The 23,636-nt window shown below is 44.6% G+C and overlaps 1 protein-coding gene across 2 annotated transcripts in view; it reads right to left on the bottom strand.

Annotated features, from left to right (window-relative positions):
• Positions 1-23,636, bottom strand: part of TTLL7 (tubulin tyrosine ligase like 7) — a 950,867-nt gene that overhangs the window by 281,484 nt on the left and 645,747 nt on the right. The gene's annotated exons all lie outside the window — the stretch shown is intronic.

Genomic DNA, 23,636 nt, shown 5'->3' with positions numbered 1-23,636 from the left:
CACGTCAATCAGCAGTGTGTCCACCATTACAGGGAACCCAGGCTAACCCACCACCCCAACAACACCAGGGACCTAGGGGCAGTGGTAGTGTGGGCATACGGTTCAGGGGGCAGAGGCCCAGGAACACAGGGGAACTGGGAGGGCTGCTGTGTGACGGGGGAGGACAGCCCCAGGGAATCCACTCTCCACAAGGCCCTTTCCAACATCATGGGAGCCTACCACCATTCCCAAGAGACTATGGCAATGGTACTTGCCAAGTTTCAGGAGACCCAGCGGCTGCAGGAGGAACAGTATTTGGGCTTCAGGGAGGAACTCAAATCCATCAGTTCCACCCTGGGCACCATTGTAGGGGTGCTGAAGGAACTCGTCAACACCAGGAGGGACACTGTGGCACAACAAGGGTCCCCTGACACTAGCCTGGACGATGAACTGCCCACCACCTCCAGCGGCGATAGTGGACAGGAGGCACCGCCACAGGACCAACACACCAGCACCCCACCCCCTGCAGATGGAGAACCACCCCGCAAACGGTCCCTGAGATCCAGGACAAAGACAGAGAACAATGCCAAGACACCCGCCAAGAAATGAGACCACCCTGATTGTCTTCCTTCTGTCCCACTTTGTTAGCCTGTCCATACTAAAAGTGCCCCAGCTCCACTTCCTATGCCCCTTTGGACAATGCACCTGTGAGACTAATAGACTGGACTCTGCCATGGACATTCCTCTACCATCAGCCCATTTGACAACATCCACCACTATTGAGCACTTAAATAAACACCCTTAAATCAAAAAACAATCTGGAGTCAATATGTGCTTTCGAAAATGTGTATTTGCAATAACAGTGGCAAAATGCTATATCAACTGTAATGTCAACATACCTGTGTCACACAGCACTAGTCCATGTGGAAACAAAGCAGATGTCACACAGTGGGACCCACATCTGTGAAATCGTAAGGGAAAGTGACAACTCAGTGGCCATACACTGGGTGAAAATGACAGACAGATGAGAGGTAGTAGAATTAAATCACATGTAGCAGGCTGTGTTGTCTTCTTACCTGTGTCTCACTGGAAGTATTGCAGGATCACCGTATTCCTGTTGTCTATGTCCTCTTCTTCAGCTTCCTTGTCTTCACTGTCCACAGGCTCCACAGCTGCCACAACACCTCCATCTGGACCATCCTCCTGCAGAAAAGGCACCTGTCGTCCCAAAGCCAAGTTGTGAAGCATACAGCAGGCCACGATGATCTGGCATACCTTCTTTGGTGAGTAGAATAGGGAACCACCTGTCATATGGAGGCACAGGAAACTGGCCTTCAGGAGGCCAAAGCTCCTCTCTATAACCCTCCTAGTTCGCCCATGGGCCTCATTGTACCGTTCCTCTGCCCTTGTCCTGGGATTCCTCACTGGGGTCAGTAGCCATGACAGGTTGGGGTAGCCAGTCACCTGCAAATGTCGAGGGACAACTGTTAGACACACACTAACCCTTAGAGACAACCCCAGACCCAGACAACTATCCACACTGAATAGGGTCCATGTCCTCACCTAATAGCCACACACGGTGCCTCTGGAGTTGCCCCATCACATAAGGGATGCTGCTATTCCGCAGAATGTAAGCGTCATGCAGTGAGCCATGAAACTTGGCGCTCACATGGGAGATGTACTGGTCAGCCAAACACACCATCTGCACATTCTTTGAATGGTAACTCCTCCGGTTTCTGTAAACCTGTTCACTCTTGCGGGGGGGGGGGGCAAGGCCACATGTGTCCCATCAATGGCACCTATGATGTTGGGGATATGTTCCAGGACATAGAAATCACCTTTCACTGTAGGCAAATCATCCACCTGAGGGAAAATGATGTAGCTCTGCATGTGTTTCAGCAGGGCAGACAACACTCTGGACAACACGTTGGAAAACATAGGCTGGGACATCCATGATGCTATGGCCACTGTTGTTTGAAATGACCCACTTGCTAGGAAATGGAGTACTGACAGCACCTGCACTTGAGGGGGGGTTCCTGTGGGATGGTGGATAGCTGACATCAGGTCTGGCTCCGACTGGGCACACAGTTCCTGGATTGTGGCACGATCAAGTCTGTAGGTGATGATCACATGTCGCTCCTCCATTGTCGACAGGTCCACCAGTAGTCTGTACACCGGAGGATGCCGCCATCTCCTCACATACCCCATCAGACGGTGCCTAAGGAGGAGAACAGCGAGCAGAGAGTCAACCAACTATGAGGTACGGAAACACAGCATAATCTGAAATATTAGCAAATCGACATATGCCTGTATGAGTGTTTAGGCAAGGCCTAGATATGTGTGATGCAGTCCAAAATAATGCCATGTGGGCCCAAAATATGGCAGCTGCCTGACCTGTAAAGTGGTACAATGGGATATGAGGTAACTGCGCTGGCGTTGTATACCGTCGCGGTAGGCGGTCGAAGACCACGGTGCAATCCTGCGCTGGTTAACATTGGACCCTATGGTACGCACCGCCGCGGACATGACTGCCATTTTCTCTCTGTTCAATCACTTTATACCGGATCTTTGACAGGAGAGGACCTACACTGCAAGTGCTGCTGTGACCTCCACCCCACCCCAGCACCTCAGCCACAACATCTGCGGGACCATTGGTGCCAGTAGTAACCGGCTTCTGGAGTGCGCCAGGCAGCAGGGCTGCCAGTGTGGGGAAGGGGCACAGTAAAACCGGCAAGTCTGGGAAGATCTGCACGGCGGACAAGACCGCCACCATCCCCGCTGCCCAGGACACCGCAGCCACCAGCCCTGCTGCCCAAAACACCGCCGCCAGCAGCACCACTGCCCAAGACACCTCCGCCAGCAGCCCCGCTGCCCAGGACACCGCCGCCAGCAGCACCGCTGCCCAGGACACCGCTGACAGCAGCACCGCTGCCCAGGACACCGCTGCCAGCAGCACCGCTGCCCAGGACACTGCCACCACCAGCCCGCTGACCAAGATACCTCCGCCACCAGCCCCGCTGCCCAGGACACCGCCGCCACCAGCCCCGCTGCCCAAGACAGCCCGCTGCCCAGGACACCGCTGCCAGCAGCACCGCTGCCCAGGACACCGCCGCCAGCAGCACCGCTGCCCAGGACACCGCCGCCAGCAGCACCGCAGGCCAGTGAGCGCCAATGATTCTGACGCTACTGAGGCCGCCACGGGCAGGATGAAGCACTCTGGGCACAAAGCCCCCTCCAGAACCAGTGGAGAAAGACATCCACTACCTCTGTCCTTGGCAGGATGAAGCACTCTGGGCACAAAGCCCCCTCCAGAACCAGTGGAGTATTACATCCACTACCTCTGTCCTTGGCAGGATGAAGCACTCTGGGCACAAAGGCCCCTCCAGAAACAGTGGAGAATGTTATCCACTTGAGAGACTGTGGCTTTGCATTCCCCAGGAAATAGCAGTGGGCAAACCACCTACTGGGGAGACTTGAGAGACTGTGGTTTTGCACTCCCCAGGATAAAGCAGTGAGCAAACCACCCACTGGAGAGACTTGAGAGACTGTGGCTTTGCACTCCCCAGGATACAGCAGTGGGCAACCCACCCACTGGAGAGACTTGAGAGACTGTGGCTTTGCACTCCCCAGGATAAAGCAGTGGGCAAACCATCCACTGGAGAGACTTGAGGGACTGTGGCTTTGCACTCCCCAGGATATAGCAGTGGGTAACCCACCCACTGGAGATACTTGAGAGACTGTGGCTTTGCACTCCCCAGGATATAGCAGTGGGCAACCCACCCACTGGAGAGATTTGAGAGACTGTGGCTTTGCACTCCCACGGATACATCAATGGGCATTGAGCGCCCTCGTGGATCTGGCGTCGTGCACTCATACGGCTGACGTGCCCCCCCTTCCCTTCCTCCTGAGGTGCCTGTTTTATTTCTATCTGATGCCCCAGCAGTGTTCTCTCCGTCTTGTTTGGGTATTTTGTGTGGGCCTCGCCCATGCCTTTTGGGCCCTGTGGTCCACAAACTATGATAGTGGAATACCTTGGGCTTGTGTTCTTGGTGTATATATTTGTTTATAGTGTGAATATCTTAATATATGTATATATTTTTTATTACTGTCTTTGTATATATTACAAACGTTCAACTCATTTCCTTTTGTCCTTGCATTCTTCCAGTGGGGAATGGTGTAACTGTGATGTATCATGATGTATTGGTGTGTGTGTTGTCGTGGGTGAGGGTGGGGGTGGGGGTGTTGCGTGTGTGTGTCACTGTTTTTTCCCTCCCCCCTTCCCTGTGTCGTAGGTGCAGTACTCACCGCGGTCTTCGCTGCCGGCGTTCGAGCTCCTGGTAGAGGAGCAGGAAGATAAGGGCTGGAAGAATCTGAAGTTTCGGTTCATGGCGTCCTGGTTCCTCGTGGGATGTGTAGAGGTGAGCGTTTTCCCTTCCAAGTCCTGTTTACGCTGTGTTTTTGTTTGCAGCAAATCCGCCCTGGAAAAGGTGGTGGATTGGTGGCTTGTAATAGTGTAGGCAGTACATTGTCCTCCGCCTGTCTGTTGGCGGTTACCGCCGTGGTGTTTGTTTGTACCTCCTTGGCGGTCGGAGTGTTAAAGTGGCTGTCTATGCTGGTGGTTTCCACCACGGTCGTAATTCCATTTTTTTTACAGCCGGCCTTTTGGCAGTTTTACCACCGCTTTAACACCGACCGCCAGGGTTGTAATGACCACCAATATCTTTTGGATGGGGTAACTCCACCAATTTGGCACAGAACTACACATTTTGAATACATGACCTTTTTAAACCATAAATGGCAAGAAACACAGATGTCCTCTCCGAGTTTCGGTTTTCAAATGTGCATTAAAAACAATACAACTCAATATTTTGTTCATTCCAGGCAACGTAGTCGACAGGGAATGCCGCAAATCACATAACTCATGTCAGGAACATGGTACCCAGGCGTGCCTCATTTTCATCATCATCATAGAGAGTCAGCACTATCGTTTTTAATTGTAACTCTGTATTGAAGATACAGTTATACAATAAGGTAGACAAAACTGAGGCTGAAGTATTACAATGTTTTACTCAGCGAAATACAAGTGTGTCAATTCAGTCTCTTCCAGGCCACGCAGCACTATAACAATGCCTTGGGCAGCAGGTATTAGTCCTTTTTAAATCACATTAAAGTAATATACAGCTGTTGTAGTGTTCATCTTTAAATTAGACAAACAACACCACTATGCGGCAGACAACATAGGTACTGCTGCTGACAATTAGGTGTCAGTGCAGAGTACTGGAAATCAAAGGCTCAAATTAAGCACTGATTTCAGGTGTTTTCTGAGGTCAATGAGTAAGATATTCTTTCATTTCCAAGCAATGTAATGCGAGTTCAGCTTTAAGGGCTACTATTTATCATTTCCCTGAGAAAATGATGAAAGAAAGCAAATATTTCTTGAAAAACAGAGTATCAAATTCCACAATTTTGACACAGGTAGAAAGATGTTAAAATTCACCACTTTTCCTAGATGTGTACCAGCAACAAAGACTTATTTAAATTCTGACTAAAGGCCATTGCCCCTTCTCCATTTGAATGGAAATGTCAGGTTACTCCATGACCATAAATGCAGTCCAGAGCAAAATTTCAATTACGTAGGTTTACTTAGTGTAAATTCTGTAATTTTAAACTATGCTTTTATGTGAAATGCCGTGAAATTATGCCATCACACCCACACCACTTCGCGCAACTGGAGGTCAATCGGGTAACAATGTATTGTGGGAGCACCACAATAAAGCAAATGGACAAAAAGCATGTGGATATTGCTCAGAGCACTACTGTTTTTCGGGCTCTTTTTTAGTGTGAAGGTCGGAAAAGTGACCAAAGTGTGCATTTCACACCAAAATGTAAATGCAAAATATTGCATTGCGTTTTGCATAACTATAATTTTTCTGAATTGTTTCTTAACTATGCAAAAAATATCAAATTTTGCACACACCCTGAATAAATGGTGGTGCAATATTACCAAAGCAATGCACAAAATGTAGCCCCAATCTAAAATGTATGATTTACAAAGTCAATAATATCTAAGGTGTGAGGGCACTCACACGTTTTGACCAAAGAGAGGAGTATGACTTTCAGCTTCATATCTGACCCTCTGACTTCATTACTCATCAACATCCTTCTATAAGTGCCCTCTCCATTGGATATTATTACTTAAGTAACACTCCGTCATTTGCAAAGAAAGCCACAGGAATTTTTTTTTTAAAGCAGCTATCCCAGCCCAACATGAGAGTGTGCTACCAGAACCATTTTACAATTCGTATTGTAGGAAATAAAGTTTTTAAAGTTCTAATAAGGCCATGCGTTTGCGCATTTGAAAATTCAGTAAGATATTAGGGGTCAAATTTACAAAATTTGCAGCACCGTGAAGTGTCACTTTAGAGACACAGGGATGCGCTGTATTTACAAAAATACCGGTGCTAAATTTAGCTGCCTGCACCAATACAGGCATCCTTGCACCATAGTGCAAGGGTGTCTGCATTGAGGGGAGTGATTGTTTATGTGCAGGAAAGTGTACCTTCCTGCACATAAACAATCTACTTTGGCGATTTGGCACTTCTATGTGTGCTGCATAATCCAGCACACATAGAAGTACCAAATCATAATTTTTGAATTATTGTTTATGTGCAGGAAGGGACACCTTGCTGAACATCAACAATCATTCAGGGTATTTTGCTCTCTCTATGTGTGCTGCAGAAAGCAGCACACATGGAAAAAGAAAAAATGAGGAGGAATAAAAGTATTCCTCCTCCTTGTGCCATGCTAACGCCACCCTTAGGGTGGCATTAGTTTTTGGCGCTGCCACAGATTTACGCCTTCTTGTAAATCTGTGGCAGTGTCAAAAGCAATATGTGTTGTGGTGGAACACCCACATCAACACCAATTGCACGCTCCTCTGATGCAGAAAACTGCATTAGAGGGGCAAATATTTACAAGGTGGCGTTAATCTTGTAAATGTGGTGCATTGCACAACGTCAATGAAGCGTCACTAAATGTGACGCTCCAGTGGTGCTAGGGCCTTGTAAATATGGTCCTAGGTGTTTTCTGTAAATTCTACATTGTCGCACTACATCATTGGGGTAACTTCACCCAAATCATACATGCACTGGAGTGAAATGACATGGTCTCGAAGTCCCCTTTTCTTCCATGACATCACAGTCATGACAGGCCAATGTGCATCTTTAAAAACAAGCTACTGTTGAAAGTTAGCAATAAGAGAATCAGAACAAATAAACACCCATCAAATGATAACTCAGTAGTCGACAGGGAGGCAGCAGCAGCAACACAGGGATGGCAATTACTACTGAGTCCCCCATCTTCTTGAAGCTCTTCACCACAGGAATAGTATTTTATAATAAATGTGAACCTGCGATCCCTGTATAAATGCCAGTCTCTAATTTCCTTATAACAGGCAATGTGTGTCAGCCCATTTCACTTGTAATAAAGAAATTACATAGCCGTTCAACTGCAATAATTTATTATAGCTGAGTTTTGAGAGATTGCCTGCTGGCAGAGCCAGATACCCAGATAATAGGCAGTCCACAGAGAATCATTAAAGCTGCATTTTAAAAATGAAAAGGAAACATTTTCTGCTTTGTTTCTCTAAATGAACAGGGACAAGCAAAAAGCAGATACTTATGGCAACATGTTTATGTTTTCCACGCTTAAGGTACTTATAAAAAAGGCAGAATTTTTCTGTATTTTTTTATGCATTTTCAGCTAAAGCCTTTTTTTAATCTGGCTTGGCAATTAATATCACACTGCTTTTTGGTGTGTTTAATTTTACACTGGAGATCATAATAATGTTCATCTTTACAAACATTCTATCTCTTTCATAGGAAGTGCACCACACCAAGGTTATACGTTATTTTTGGGAAGAGGTATGGCATGTGTTAGACTTTTTTGCTTATGCAGGGTCATCCCCAATCTTTTTGCCTCCTGCCTCCTATTTTTTTCGGACCTATTTCTGCTGGCTTTTGAACTCTGAGCACTTTACCACTGCTAACCAATGCTAAAGTGCATATGCTCTCTGTGTAAGTTGTATGTGATTTGTTTATCCATGATTGGCATATGTGATTTACTAGTAAGTCCCTAGTAAAGTGCACTAGAGGTGCCAGGGCCTGTAAATCAAATGCTACTAGTGGGCCTGCAGCACTGGTTGCTCCACCCACATAAGTATCTCTGTAATCATGTCTCAGACCTGCCACTACAGTGTCTGTGTGTGACGTTTTAACTATAAATTCGACTTGGCAAGTATACCCACTTGCCAGGCCTAAACCTTCCCTTTTCTTACATGTAAGGCACCCCTAAGGTAGCCCTAAGGGCAGGGTGCAGTGTATGGTTAAGGTGGGACATATAGTAATGTGTTTTATATGTCCTGACAGTGAAATATTGCTAAATTCTTTTTTCACTGTTTCAAGGCCTGTCCCTCTCATAGGTTAACATGGGTGCTACCTTTAAATCTGATTAAAGTGTAGATTCCCTTTGGGAGCGGATGGACATGTGGCGACTGGGGTCTCTGAGCTCACAATTTAAAAATACATATTTTAGTAAAGTTGATTTTAAGATTGTGTGTTTAAAAATGCCACTTTTAGAAAGTGAGATTTTTTTTTTGCTTATACCATTTCTGTGACTCTGCCTGTTTGTGGATTCCCTGTCTGGGTCAGTTTGACAGTTGGGCTGGTTGCACCTCACACTCGACAGTGACACAAAGGGAGCTTGGGTGTAGTCTGCATTTCCTGATGAGCCATCTGTGCTAGGAGGGAGGGGAGGAGTGGTCACTTACACCTGAAATGGCTGTGCCTGTCCTCACACAATGCCGTCTCTGACCCCCTGGTGAGTGTCTGGGGCCTGGCCTGGGAAAGGCAGGATTTCACATTCAAAAGAGACTTTACTTTGAAGTAGGCCTACTTCAAAGGAGAAATTGGTTATAAGAAGGGCACCCAAAACCACACACTTTAGATCTCCTCTGGACATCAAGAGGAACCTCTGCCTGGAGAAGAGCTGAAGAGCTGAGGCGAAGTGCTGCCCTGCCTGTGACTGTGCTTTGTTGAGCTATCCTGCAGTTGCTACTTCTGCCAGAGTAAGAGGGCAAAGACTGGACTTTGTGTGCCTTCCATCTTGTGAAGAAATCTCCAAGGGCTTGATTTAGAGCTTGCCTCCTGTTGTTTAAAGTCTCAGGGACAGCAAAGACTTCTCTCTACCAGCACCTGTAGTCTCTGGAGAGACTCCTGCTCTAACAAGTGGTGCCCTATCCAGTCCCTGGGCCCTTGAAAGGAAAGCTGGTGGAAATCCAAGGAAATCAACTTTGGACGGCTTCGGACCAACGCCGCTGCTGAATCCAGTGACGCCGCCTGCAACCGACTCCGTGATGTTCACTGGAACGCGACAACCTTCACAGGCTCGATGCCGCCGCAGCCCCTCTGAAGTACGCGACTCTGTGGAAGTGGCTGCACCATGTCGTGACTGATGCCGCTCGAAGTGCGCGGATTCAATGTTTCGCACAGATGCCACGATCCCGACTTCGCGCATCGGCTTGTTTTTACTCTTCACCAAAGGTACTGTACTTGGGGGTCTACGCGACTCCGTGTCCGGCGCTGCTGGTGTCGGCTTGTTGGGAACGACTCCGTCACAATGCCGTGTTAACACCTCATCGAAGCATTTTGAGTTTCTAAGCGCTATTTTTTAGTTTAATCTTTAAAAATTCATAACTTGACTTGTGTAAGTCGGATTTTTGTCGTCTTGATTTTGTTTTGTTTAGATAAATATTTCCTATTTTTCTAAACTGGTGTTGTGTCATTTTGTAGTGTTTTCATTAGGTTACTGTGTGTGTTGGTACAAATACTTTACACCTAGCACTCTGAAGTTAAGCCTACTGCTCTGCCAAGCTACCAAGGGGGTAAGCAGGGGTTAGCTGAGGGTGATTCTCTTTTACCCTGACTAGAGTGAGGGTCCTTGCTTGAAGAGGGGGTAACCTGACTGTCAACCAAAGAACCCATTTCTAACAGCATGTCTAAGTATTATATGAAATAAAGTACCCTTTACATATGTTGTATCGATATTTGAGGTCATTTACAAGTTTCATAACCTCATAAAGGAACTCAGCCTTCAGCCTCATTCCTCTATTTGCTCACTGAACTCCTTAGTGACTTGCAATATCCTCATAATGGACTTGCACTATCCTTATAATGTACAATAGTTTTTTTTTATATAATCAATAAATATTTATTTCTCCTTTAATAACCAACTTTTCAGTCGCTTTAGAATACTCCGGTGGGTGTCTTCCTCTCTCAGAAGTAAAAGTTAAACAAGTGGAAATTGTCATATTATTTTACGTATCTCCATGATCTGTACCTCAAGCTAGATAAACATTAAACTTCCTCAGGTTTTTAAGGATGTTTGAAGGATCAAACAGTGCATGTTTGGCATCTTTTCACAATACAGTTACAGTTAACAAGTGAACCCATCATGACTGGGACTTAAGTAGATGCACCAGAAATCAGGGTGCTCTGACAGCACTAACTTATGACTCGAGAGACTTCCCTATTCATAATTCTAGGGTGCATTAGACAGAAACACATTTTATAGATCACGCAATTCCAAATACCAACAGTTTCCTTAGCTACAGCATGTCTGCTAAGAGTCTTTTGAGCTCTCAGTTGGCGGGGGTTGACACTGCAGAGCAGTGCCTGTTTAGAACCACAAGTGCATTTTCAGACAAAGCTAAGAAAACACAAAGCTTGCACTTCAAAAAAATCAGGACGATTGCTGTAATGTCTTGCCCGAACAGAGCACTGTGCTGAAATCATTAGTTCTCCCTTCCTCAAATGGTAAATTTAAGTGTATGTCACGGCAGAAATTGACAAAATGTGTCCTATAAACATGTTTTGGACAGATGCTCACATTGTACCTATTTTGTATACATAGCTCAATACTGTATTGCACATCGTCAGCAAGTGTTAGTAGACGTACCCCAAGAGCCTATGAGATTAGAGGGAGATGATATGCCAATGTGGCTTGCTTGTGGAACCAGATATTAATCTCCACTACAGTAAACTCCTGAAAACTGAATTAGAAGTGTTCTGCCAGAGACCTATGAGGACAGGTGTTAGACCTGGCATCCTTGGCGTGATCTACCCTAACTTTTTGCCTCTGCTTCCCAGGTTGTTGCTGTGTCCTGGACTCTGTTTTTGCTGTTTTTGTTACTCTGGGCACTTTACCACTCCTAACCATTGCTAAAGTGCAAGTGTTCCCTATGTGAAATTGTATGTGCAATTGGCTTTTCCATAATTTGCATTTTTGGTTTACAAGTAGGTCCCTAGTAAAGTGCAATATAGGTGCTTAGGGCCTGTAAATCAAGTTCTACTAGTGGGCCTGCAGCACTGATTGTGCCACCCAGCCCTATAAACATGGCTCAGACCTGCCACTGTAGTGTCTGTCTGTGCAGTTTTAAACTGCCAATTCAACTTTGCAAGTGTACCCACTTGCCAGGCCTAAACCTTCTTTTTTATACATGTAAGGCACTCTTAAGGTAGGCTCTAGGTAGCCCTATGGGCAGGGTGCAGTGTATGTTAAAGGTGTGATATGTACTGATGTGTTTTACATGTCCTACAGTGAAATGCTGCCAAATTTAGTTTTCACTGTTGCAAGGCCTATCTCTCTCGTAGGTTAACATGGGGGGGTGCCTTTACCTATTCCTAAAGTGCAGTTTCCCTTTGAGAGCAGATAGAAATTTGGAGTTCGAGGTCTCTGAACTGACAATTTAAAACTTCATCTTTTAGTGAAGTTGTTTTTTAGATTTTTAGTTTGAAATTAGACATGTTCTTGCTTAAACCATTCTGTGGGTATGCCTTTTTGCAGATTCCCTGTCTGGGTCAGACTGACAGCTAGGCTGTTTGTGAATCTCCACTTGACAGTGACACAAAGGGAGCTGGGGTGTAGCCTGCATAGCCTGATGAGCCATCTGGGTTGGAGTGGAGGAAGGAGTGGCCACTTACACCTGAATGGGCTGTGCCTACCCTCACACAATGCAGACCCCACTCCCCTGGTGTGTGTCTCAGGCCTGGCCTGGGCAAGGCAGGATCCTGTAAACAACAGAGACTTTTCTTTGAAGTTGGACAACTTCAAAGGCAGAAAGGGGTATACACTTTGGACCCAAAGCCACAGACTTTAGATTTCATCAAGATTTGCTTCTGGAACCAAGAGGAACCTCTGCCAAGGAGAAGAGCTGAAGAGCAGAGGTGAAGTGCTGCCCCTGCCTGTGTCTGTGCTTTGTTGGGCTATCCTGCAGTTGCTGCTTCTTCCTGTGAAATGGGACAAAGACTGGACTTTGTGGTATAATCCTGCTTGAGAAGAATCTCCAAGGGCTTGGACTGAGCGTGTCCCATGTTCTGAAGTCTCAGGGCCATCAAAGACTTCCTCTGCCAGCACCTGGACTCTCTGCTGAGACTCGTGCCAAGTGGTGCCTAATCCAAGCCCTGGGCCCTTGAAGCGAGAAGCTGCTGGAAAAACCAAGAAAAAATGTGTAAACCGACTGCGGACTGATGCTGCTGCCAAATCCTGTGACGCTGCCTGAAGAGCGATGACCATGCAAGCCTGATGCCGCTGCAGCCTCGCTGAAGTCTGCGACTCCATGGAAGTTTCTGCACCACATCGTGACCGCCGGATATTGACCACGCCGGAACTCTGCAATCCAGCATTTCGCACCAACGCTGCCTCACGTTCACCGCTCCACCGCTAGGACCCGGCGCCTCTTCGTGATGCCTCTGCTCCTTTGCTCCGCAGCACTGAAACTGGCACTGCCGCGGATCCAGCGACGACACGATCCCCAACTCCATGCACCAGCTTGTTTTCACATTTTGCTAAGGTGCTGTACCTGGGGGTCCATGTGATTCTGTAAATGGTGGCAGTGGTGTCGCATTGTGGGAAACGACTCCGTCACGATGCTGCTTAACATCAAATTGCAGCATTGGTGTTTCTAGGCACTATTTTTGTGTTTTTAATTGCTAAAGTCCTGTTTTTAATTGTGTATTGTGGAGATTTGTTGTGTTGGTCTTATTCTACTTAGATAAATATTTACTGTTTTTTTAAACCTGTGTGGTGTCCATTTTGGAGTGTTTCAGTGTATCACTGTGTGTGTTGGTACAAATACTTTACACATTGCTTCTGGGATAAGCCTTTCTGCTAGGGCCAAACTACCAAGAGGGTAAGCAGGGTTTAACCAGGTGTGTTTCTCCTTTGCCCTGACTAGAGTGAGGGTCCTTGCTTGGAGAGGGGGGTAACCTGACTGCTGACCAAAGACCTCATTTCTAAAAATGGGGTAATTAGGAAGTACCTGAATGGGGCACTGTACTTCTTATCTGATTGACCTCTAACCCCTTTAAATAAATACATAAAAAATATATGACATAGGTTGTAAGTCTGCAACTGCAAGAGAGACCCAAACTGTGCTGCAGAACACAATTGACAACTCCAGTCATTGCTGAATAGTTTGCTTTAGCCTTCTACAGTCATTTGTAGGAAATGTCTTCTCTAATGGCTTTCCAAGGGAGAATTAGCAGAAAAAAAGCAGAATTAGACAGCATGTGATCCTAATCCTCGGTCTTTGGAGAGATGGCATGTGGTGAAGATTCACTCAACACATGTTTAGTCTCCTCTCAAAGGGGGCTAGGGGTGTCTGTGGGCGCTAACGTCCCTGTATCACATGGTCCTCTTCTGTCGAAGGGTAGACAGATTTTCACATGGGGCAGTCCAATATGATCCGGTACAAGCTTCTCCAATATGTGAAAACAGCTGAGATCAACAGATTCTCTAAACAAAGGTTCAGGGCCACAAATAGTTGTGTTGGCATGAACCAATGGAGCACATGCAGTGAATGGTGCCTATCTAGGAGGACCAAACAGTGATTGTTGAAATACTGCAAAAGTCTCACGCACTTACAATCGCATGGAGCCAGCTACTAGCCCAACTAAATGCAGCACGATGTTATTGCTAGTGGTTGGGATTTTCACAAGTCTTCACCCATCATCTTCAAGAGTTCCTCAGCGTACTTCAATAAATGCGATGGGAATGTCCAGATATGGTTCCTGTGCCCACTGTGCCACAAGATGGCAGATATGCTTCACTGAAATGAGGCCTAAACCAGTCTGGATTTGCTTGTGCTGCCATTTAGAGCCATTCGAGTATGGCAGTTTGGGCTACATAGTTCATATTGGAGCAGTAAAAAGGCTGAATGACATATCACTGATCCCTTTCTAAAGTTCCAATGGCAGGTGGGGGAAATGATAGAAGGGAATGTGTTTGTGAGTAATTGCATTGGCTGACTTTAGTTACACATAGCTGGCTGTGACAAGAAAGGTTGACATGCTTTAAAATGAGATGGACTCATCTGATTCCTTCACAGGGACACAGTTATTACAGAGCCTTATGATGTCTGAATATTCTGCCCCCCTAACATGCACCCAACTTCCTCCCAAATGCCGAGCCGACTATCCTACATAATATGGTTGGTTAGTCAGGGGCATAACGCAAGCCACTGCTGCACAGAATCCCTCAAACATTTGGGCCCCCCTACTCAGCCCAAAGTCTCTGAATATTTGTGAGTTATTGGTGACTCAGGGGGATGTTATGACATTCTGCAGGGTGGTCCCATCATTTTGCGTTATGCATTTGTGATTGGCCCAAGCTTGTGAGGTAAGGTGAGTCAAAAGTGACCCTCACAGCGGATTGAGAAATCAGAGGCTAAAAAATTGAAATAGGATTGCTCATCATTTACATTATATTTGCCTGTCTCATCTGCTAGATGGTAAGTTATGCATGTTTTTAAGTTATTACATGACTCACTCTGGACATCAGCAAGAAATATGTTCAAGTTCCTAAACAGACTTCTGAAAGTTCATGGCATCCATTCAAGATGAGCAAGCATTACAAAGCCAATAGGTTTCTCCTGCGTATAGTAAAAATAAATTACACACACACACGGACAGCAGCAGACACAGTTCAAGCTAACCTCACACACAGAACAAGTTAAATGTATACAACAGGCATAAACAGTGTAAATAATCTTTTACACACCACATGTGCAGCACATTTCAGGAGTACAAGTGAACCGTCTTAGTTTGCAAGGGAAAGATGAACAAGAGAAAAACAAAATTACACACTGATGTGATCAACATCCCAAGACTACTTTCTCCACCTCCTCAATATTCAATATTTTCCTCAGTATTTAGACTGAACTTGCTACTTTGTATGAACAGTGGACATCCTGATCTTAAATAGCTCACACCACTTGCACTTATGAGCACTGCGCCATCTGCATATTTGCCAAGTATGTCATTAACCAAATGGATATAATAACAATTTACTTTTTGAAATTCAAAAAGCCATTGTGTGCTTTCACTCAATGAATGTGTTATTATTTAGACTGTAATGAGACTCACAAAATATGTATTCTAGTTTTGCAAGTATCAATCAACCATAAATATCAAACCATAATCTTTGATATTTAATCCTCAAGAAAGTATTGAAACTCATTATCTATGTTAATCTCCATTACGACTGCTCTGAGTTTCAATATGAGTTCCCTGTTATAATATCTTGGATCTAAGGTTATATGTTGTGTCCCATGACATTTGACTCCTAGGCTCATTGCTCATGTAGTGCTCGTAGTGCAATGAGCAGTAATCAGGCACCTTATTTTATTTTGGCTGATTCTGCTGATGAGTTCAGCCACTCTCTCTTAAAGTGCTCTTACTGTCGTAACAATGTAGATTTCACCACATTTACAAATTATTGTGCTAACAACATATCTGGTAGCAAATGTGATGTTTGTACCTACTCAGTACCTATTACTTGTATTATTCTGTAAAGATTGTATTTTGACAGATGTTGCAGTTTCCACACTTATAGAAACCCTTTCCAAATTGTGTGATGGTTGTCTGGTATTTTATGTACTGGATAACTAGGGCCACTATGTGCCTTCCCACTGAGAAATAGGAGTATCAAGTAACCCATTTCGCTATGGTTTCATTATTCGTAAGTAAGCTCCAATGTCTGTTGAGTATTCTACTAAATTTGGCTGTACATATATATGCCATAAGAAGTTATTAGTCTAGTGACCTCTGCTCTCACTCTGTCATATTTGTTTCTTATCTGGAACAAACCTCACTTGCCTATCTTGTGCTTTAGTCCTCATTGTGGCTTTATCAACCAGAGGTTTCTGATAGCTCTTGATAAGAAATCTGGTCTGCATATCTTGAAGACTTTTCAAAGATCCAAGTTCGAGACCTCGGATGTGATATGCTTGCTTGTGACAGAGTTGTGAGATGTATCTTTACCATACATTCCACCTTCTATCTTTTGCAGGTTAACGCAAGGTTCGCCAGCTCAAAAGGAAACATTTAGTTAAGAATGACACTTATAATGTATGCATTATGACTGAGGTATTGAAAAACTATTTTTTTAGTTCCCTACCTGTTCCTGACCAAATCATAAGGTTGCCATCTATGCACCTCCCCAACAATGTACTTTGTCTACCAATTTACTTCCATGTGTGACCCACACATGCACACTCTCACACCAGCCCAGGAACAGGTTGGCATATGAGGGGGCAAATCTGGAACCCATAACAGTTCCACACAAACTTTGGTTTCAGTCTCCATTGAACAGATATGTGTGGTTACAAAATAATGTTACTCATCTTCCAGAGCACATTAGTATATTCAAAGAAATTGGCTAGTCTTTTTTGAGAAAGTATTCCAGGGCATGGATTTCCCATTCATGTGAAATGTTAGTATAAACTGTGTGACCAATGTTAGTATATAAAGCGTGACACTTATCCCAAGTTACATATTAATTATGTGTTATGTATACTGAATGTAGGATAGTAAGTTACTGACGGATATTTGTAAAATATGTCTACATGTTCAGAAATCTTCTCAAAGGGTTACTGAATGCCTGAGGTTATCGGCCTGCCTGGTGGAGAATCAGCATTCATGTGTATGTTAGTTAATGTGATTAGGCCCAGGAATCTAGGCTTCCCTCCTTCAAATACCTAAATTAACCTTCATTAATGTGTCTCTGGTCCACCCATAGAATCAAACCATTTTACAACAGCAGATTACATCTCCATTCCAGATTTCTTCTGCTATTAGTCAGTAGCAACATTTTGGACATATGCTTTCCAACGGCCTCTTCAGACTTTGACAAGTGGCCACAACACAATTGCAAGGACACCACAGCACTCATAAGCAGCCCTCAATATAATATCAATCAAGAAAAGTCCACGGAAAACTTGAACGATTAGACCATTTTATTGATGTCTCAAAGCATCAGTCTTGCAAGCATTCAAATGAAGCAACATCCACAGCCAACACGTGTTTCGTCACCTCTGTGACTTTTTCAAGGCTGTAAAGTATACAAAATACAATAAATATAGAAATCAAAGAACAAAATAAGTCATTTGAAGATTAGGACAGAAAACAGAAGTTTACAGACTTCAAATAGAGCCACGTAAAGGTCAAGGTATACACGTCGACATGCTCAAAAACAAAAATTGAAATGGGCTATGTACTATAGTGAAGGCCATGTGAAGGAGCCAAAAAAGGAGACGAGCACTAGAAAACACAAAGGGATGACACCAGAAGGATATTTGTGCAGTAAAAAAGTGTCAAACAAGAAAAACATGCAGACAAAAAGAATAAGATTAGGGCTGGGTCATAGTCAGGAGGCAATGTAGCCGATGCAGTAACGTGGAGAAGCAACACAACAAGATAAAGTGCTTTACCACCAAATCCAACAGAAAAAGAAAAGAAGGAGACACCAAGGTTATTAAAAAACCAAGCAAAGTATTTACCTAAAAAGCCGCCTTAGGTGTCATGAACTGAGTACACACCATTCTATATCCCAATCACAACCATGGCAAAAAAGGCAATAGAAATCAAAATAGATAAATCCCGATTATTGTAGACATTCTGTTTCTGAAAAAAGAAACAATAAACGGAATCCAAAAGGGAGTAATTACAAATATGATGTAATCCAAAACACCTTACATACAAGTATGAAAGAGCAACATGCTACATACCCTAAAGTACTTGGGTTTAGAAAGCTACATAGCGTTGACTACCTAGTAATGTAACAAGGTGCCCATTATACTAACGTCCAGTAACATTCAAGATTCATTGATGGTTGGTGACCATGATAAGTCACACGCCAAAAAAGAAATATCTGCAAAAACAACAGATGAAGGGTGGAATTCAGAACAAATTAAACACTCACCCCAATCATAGATCTGAGCTTAATCCATCAGTGTTTTTGCTTGCCCTGCCCTTCCAGTTTTGACCCAGCTTTATGCAAATCAGTCTTAACCCTATCTTAACTCTCTCCTGTTGTTTTTGCAGGAGAGTTGAAGGCAGCCTTTGATGTCCCTGAGACTGCAGGAGAAGCAAGGGCAAGCCAGCAAGCTCTTGCAGATCACTCTGAGGTGAAGGTAGAGTCCTAACAGCAGGGTCGGAGAGCAGAAGGCAGCACGGCAAAAAGCAGAAGAGCACTCCTTCCAGAAAAGCAGTCTAGTTGAGTCATTTGAGCAGCACAGCAGTTCTTCTGACAGAGGTTCAGTGCCAGGTCCAGAAGTGTCTGATTTTGGGGGTCAGATACCCAGTATGTATTCCCAAAAGTGGCTTTGAAGTGGGGGAGACTTCAAAGAGTGGTTTTACAGTGCACCAGTCCCCTTTCAGTCCAGTCCTGTCTGCCAGGCTATCTGAAGGGATTATCAGGCCTTTGTGTGGGGTCAGGCCCTTGTCATTTGAAGTGTAAGAGTGAGCCCCTCCACCCTTCCTGTCCACGAGGAGCCATCAGTATGCAGATTAATACAGATGCAGTTGAGTGACCTGTGTTTGAGACTACTTGGATGGATTACACAAATGCAGCTGTCTCCCAGCCCGGTCCAGATGTGCATTTGAGACAGGCTGTAAGGCACACAGAGCAGTACGAACATGCCTACTTTCTAAAAGTGGCAATCCTACAATAGTAATGTTAAATCTGACTTCATCAGTAGAGATGATTTATTATTACCATTCCATAGATATGAAACATGATGTAATTACTCCTTTCTGATCAGGAATTATAGTATAAAAGTATATTAAGAAATTCCCAATGCTGGCCTATGAGAGGAGCAGGTCTACAATAGTGAAAAAAGACTTTGGTAGTTTTTAACTATCAGGACATGTAAAATGTAAAAGTACATATCCTGCCTTTTAAATACACTGCACCATGCCCTGTGGGTCACATAGGGCCTACCCTAGGGCGACTTATATGCAATAAAAGGGGAGTTTCATTCTTAGTAAGCGGTTTTAAATTCCAAATCAAATTGGCAGTAAAATTGCACAGACGGGCCTTACAATGTCAGGCCTGAGACATGGTTAAAGGACAACATATGTGGCTGGCACAATCAGTGCTGCAAGCTACTAGCAGCATGTAAATTACAGTCCCTGGGCACAATTAGTGCACTTTACTCAGGACTTATAAATGAACATAATATGTCAATTGGGTAGAATCCAATGTTACCATGTTTAGGGGAGAGAACACACCTATTTTAGGACTGCTCAACAGTGGTAAAGTGTGCAGAGTCCTAAAACCAACAAAAACAAGATCAGTTACCAATTAGGAACCAGTGGAGTCTCTGAAGAAGAGGTCTGTCATTAGCATGGCAGTTTAACCAAGCCACTACTCAAGCCACATATTTCTGAATTATTTCTGTGTGTCTCAAGAAGTTGTTGGAGCCACCTAAATATTTAGTGCTAAACTGAGTTGGATCTCCCTGGCTATACTCTAGTGCTGCAATCTTCTGTAAGAAAAGGCACTAGCTTAGACAGCAAAGATATGTAGCGGTAGTAAGACTTGTCAGGTCATTTGTGTTGCTCTCCATGCCATACACATTAGCAAAAATCATCATTTGGGTTTTGGCCTCTTTGGAGAGAAGAGTTTCAGAAACCTCTAGTTTCAAGAACTTATATGACTCATTCAGCTTTTTGATGAAGACATGGTTGCACACCAGCATTAGCTCAGTCTTTCGAGCACAGAGAGAAAGACAGCTCTCTAGAATTCAATTGTCAATATAATCCACTTGTTTGGACAGCACAGTGGAGTTTGATTTAAAAACAGATGCTCCTGTTCAATAACCTCCAAATTACCACTTGACAGTGTAGTGTGGTTAGTTTTACGTATTCATTGCGCTTTAGCTTCAGGCTTTAGGCCTTTGTGCATTTTGCCCTGAATATATTTTATTCATTTGCTAATAGCTTAGAGCCTCTGTGCACTTTGCTCTACATGTTTTTTATTAGGCTTCGTACTGTTATTTTTCAAATAGCCAGTTCTACGGTGTTGTTTTTTATTCATATCACACTGTTTTGCCTACTTCAGCACTGGAGTTCTCCATAACATGTTTACTCTGTGCTTCAGTCAAGGATACAGTGTGGTACATTGCCGATAGACGTGGTAAGAGTTTAGACTGGGCATTCCTGCGTAGGGACATTTTGTGATCACGCTGACATGTTAGTTATAAAATTACTTCCTTGTCCCAGTACACGCAAGAGGGAGATTCCGACCAGGGAACCACAACTTGACGCTGACTGCCTCGTTGCAGATGCTGAACCAAGATCACAGGTCTTTGCTCAGGTATGAGGGCTGATATCCCCACAGTGATTCTAATAGGCAAGCTGAAAGCTTAACATGCTGTGCTCTAAATAGAACAAGCAGAGGGAGAGTAGAAACGGTTAGGAATTATGATAGCTTTATTTCTATGTTTTACTCTCCTGGTTACTATATCCATCCTACTATTTTGTACTGTTCTGGTTATTGCGGCTCACGCCTTAATATCTAAAATACAGTTGTTTTATTAAAACATTATATAAAACTTATACTGTCTTTGTCATTTGTATATGAGACCATATTGTGAATGAGAGAGTTGGTTTGGATCTGAGTGACCGCGACTTCCCTGAGAAGTTCCAAAGATGTCATGCGCTCGGCTGCCCAATCATTTCTTCCCCACGGGAGAAATGAGGCACTGCTAGTTAGCCGGAGCAACAACCGGATTTAGGGTGACAGAGTTCCTTACACGTGGGTCAGACTCAGTCCCCCACACCGTTATCAATCCTGCTACCTAGAAATCCAGTAGTCTCATTTAGAATAATGAGAGCCCACGCGACATGGCGCCGCCAACGTTTGGTCTGGCTCTAATGTTTGGGTCCGACTGACTCTCTCGGTCTCGTATATATTTTGACTCCTCGGTTCCGTATGCAGAGACATCCGTGGGGCTGAGGGTTTCCGCCACCACTGGTTGGGTACATCCTATTACTTAGTGGTTGGTTGTTCAAGCTTGAACTTTGAAAGGAAAAAACCCCGATATTGGTGTGCCTTCTCTGACCTGCAGCCGTTTTTTATGAAATGGCGAATCCTAATGTAGTGAACATAGCAATTAATATGCGACATCCGCTCACGGGACATCTATTGACACATGGACTGACAGTCCAGGGGGGTCCAGTCACTTTTGTGGTGGACGCCCATGCAGCCTTTAGAACTGAACTTTTTTATTCTTGGGTCGCTTTTCCAGCAGTGGATGGGGGAACAAATACTTTTCACGAATACACAGTTCCGAATGCCCCTGGGCAATACAGGGCTTACGCTTATTTAGAAATATCTCTATCTTATCAAGAACACCATAATTGGCTTGATGGCGCCCTCCCACACACAATAGCACAAGTATGGTTAGGTCCACTGAGTAATGATGGTCCTACCTGGCCTTTATTGGCCACATATACACCACATCCTGCGGTTGCTCAATTGGCAGTGGTTGCAGTTCGTCGTTTATATACAGAATTAACAGCTACATATAGACGATTAGTTCAGTTTGTAATGCAGACATTAAATACGAATGCAGCGCGTGCTGCTCCAGCGCACCCACAGGCAGTGGTTCCGGGTCTTAATCCGGCCACTGTACACTCAGTTATGGGTAAAGCACCGGCTAAACGAGAGGAGACTCCGTTTTGGCTGGCGCAAAAAATTAATACGCTGGAAGCAGTATTTCCCCATACGGGACCTCAGGATAAACATAGAATTTTGACGATGTGTTTGCCGTACGGGATGGTTCCTCCGGTGGACCTTTGTAATACCTGGGGCATGGTGTTTGCTGCGCTCTACACTACGGCACACGGTACACCGACATTAGCTAATTTACCGGACGTACTTAAGCAGATACAGGAAGAATATGGGGCTGCCCCTGCCTTGGATTTGGGCATGCAGTTGCTGAGTAATTTTGCCACAGTTTCTTCTATTATTTTGAGTAATCTCAAAGGAGAGGCAGTAGCACTAGCTGTGCGTATGCGTCTTCGGGATGTTCCGCTGCTTCAACAGGAGCAGGAGCTTCCGAGAATAATAGCGGAAACATATTCTAGTATTGGTCGTGATAGCCTAGGGGCTAGACCACAAAAACCCCAGTTACAGGGTAAAAATAATAAAGATCATGCTAAACAGCAACAACCTGAGGGTTCGAAAAAGCGCTGGGAAAAGAAACAGCAAACACCTAAGAAGGATGATGGGCAGTCTCCGCAGCCGGAGACCACTCAGAATAAGTATAATCTCAGGAAAAGGGATACTTTGAAGACGCCTGATAGATATCAATATACTGATACACGCCAATCTCGTTCCTTTCAGGACTCCTCGGAAAAGAGAAGTGAGAGAGGTGGGCGGTCAGAGCGGAGGACGGAGTACGTGAAACCGAGACAGGATTCACAACGCTCAGCAGAGGTTTCTATTAAACAAGAAGAGAAACCGCTGCAACAGAAACAGCAATTCAAAAAGAAGAAAGTGGCAGCTGTCTCAGTTAGACATGCCGCTCAAGAAGAGAGTTCTCTTGACGAACAAGACATGGGCGTTAGCACTGTTAGACAGCGCGGCAGAGGTCACAATAGTTCGCCGGAGTCTTCTAGAGCATCTGGAGGTGAAAGCAACTGATGACTTCATACAAGTCGAGACGGCGGATATGCGAGTCTCTGATCCTGATAGAGTATATGAAGTAACTCTGCGATTGGAAGGGGACATTGACCGTGTTATAAACGCCATTTTTTGGGACCATGTGGTAAAATCATATGATGTTCTGTTGGCCGAACAAGATTGGCCACCTGACTTTGTTCGCGACTGTCCAGTTGGGGAGGAGGTTATTGCACCTTCCTTCTCACCACTTGTTCCGAGAGAACTCGCGGAGTCCTATAGTAAATCATGGGCTCTGGCACAGGCTCCCGCCTTGTATAGAAATAACGTGGGGTGGGACAGACAATCACCTTATCATGTAATACCGATAAAGGGCGAACCTCAGCCACAACCGCAATATCCTATCAAATTTGAGGCTAGGGCATCGGTTAGGAAAATTCTTACTGAATTGGAGTATCAGGGTGTTATTGAGCCCTGTGTCTCGCCGATGAATAATCCCTTGTTTCCGGTTGCTAAACCGGACCATTCATATAGGATAGTGGTGGATTACCGACATTTGAATAGTCATACACGCACATATGCAATACAGAATTCACATAGCGCAGCGCTTATGAATAATATAGTGCGTAAAAAAT

The sequence above is a fragment of the Pleurodeles waltl genome, chromosome 4_2 (assembly GCF_031143425.1).
Source record: "Pleurodeles waltl isolate 20211129_DDA chromosome 4_2, aPleWal1.hap1.20221129, whole genome shotgun sequence".
NCBI classification, from domain to species: Eukaryota; Metazoa; Chordata; class Amphibia; order Caudata; family Salamandridae; genus Pleurodeles; species Pleurodeles waltl.
This window is presented reverse-complemented; position numbering and strand designations above follow the sequence as displayed.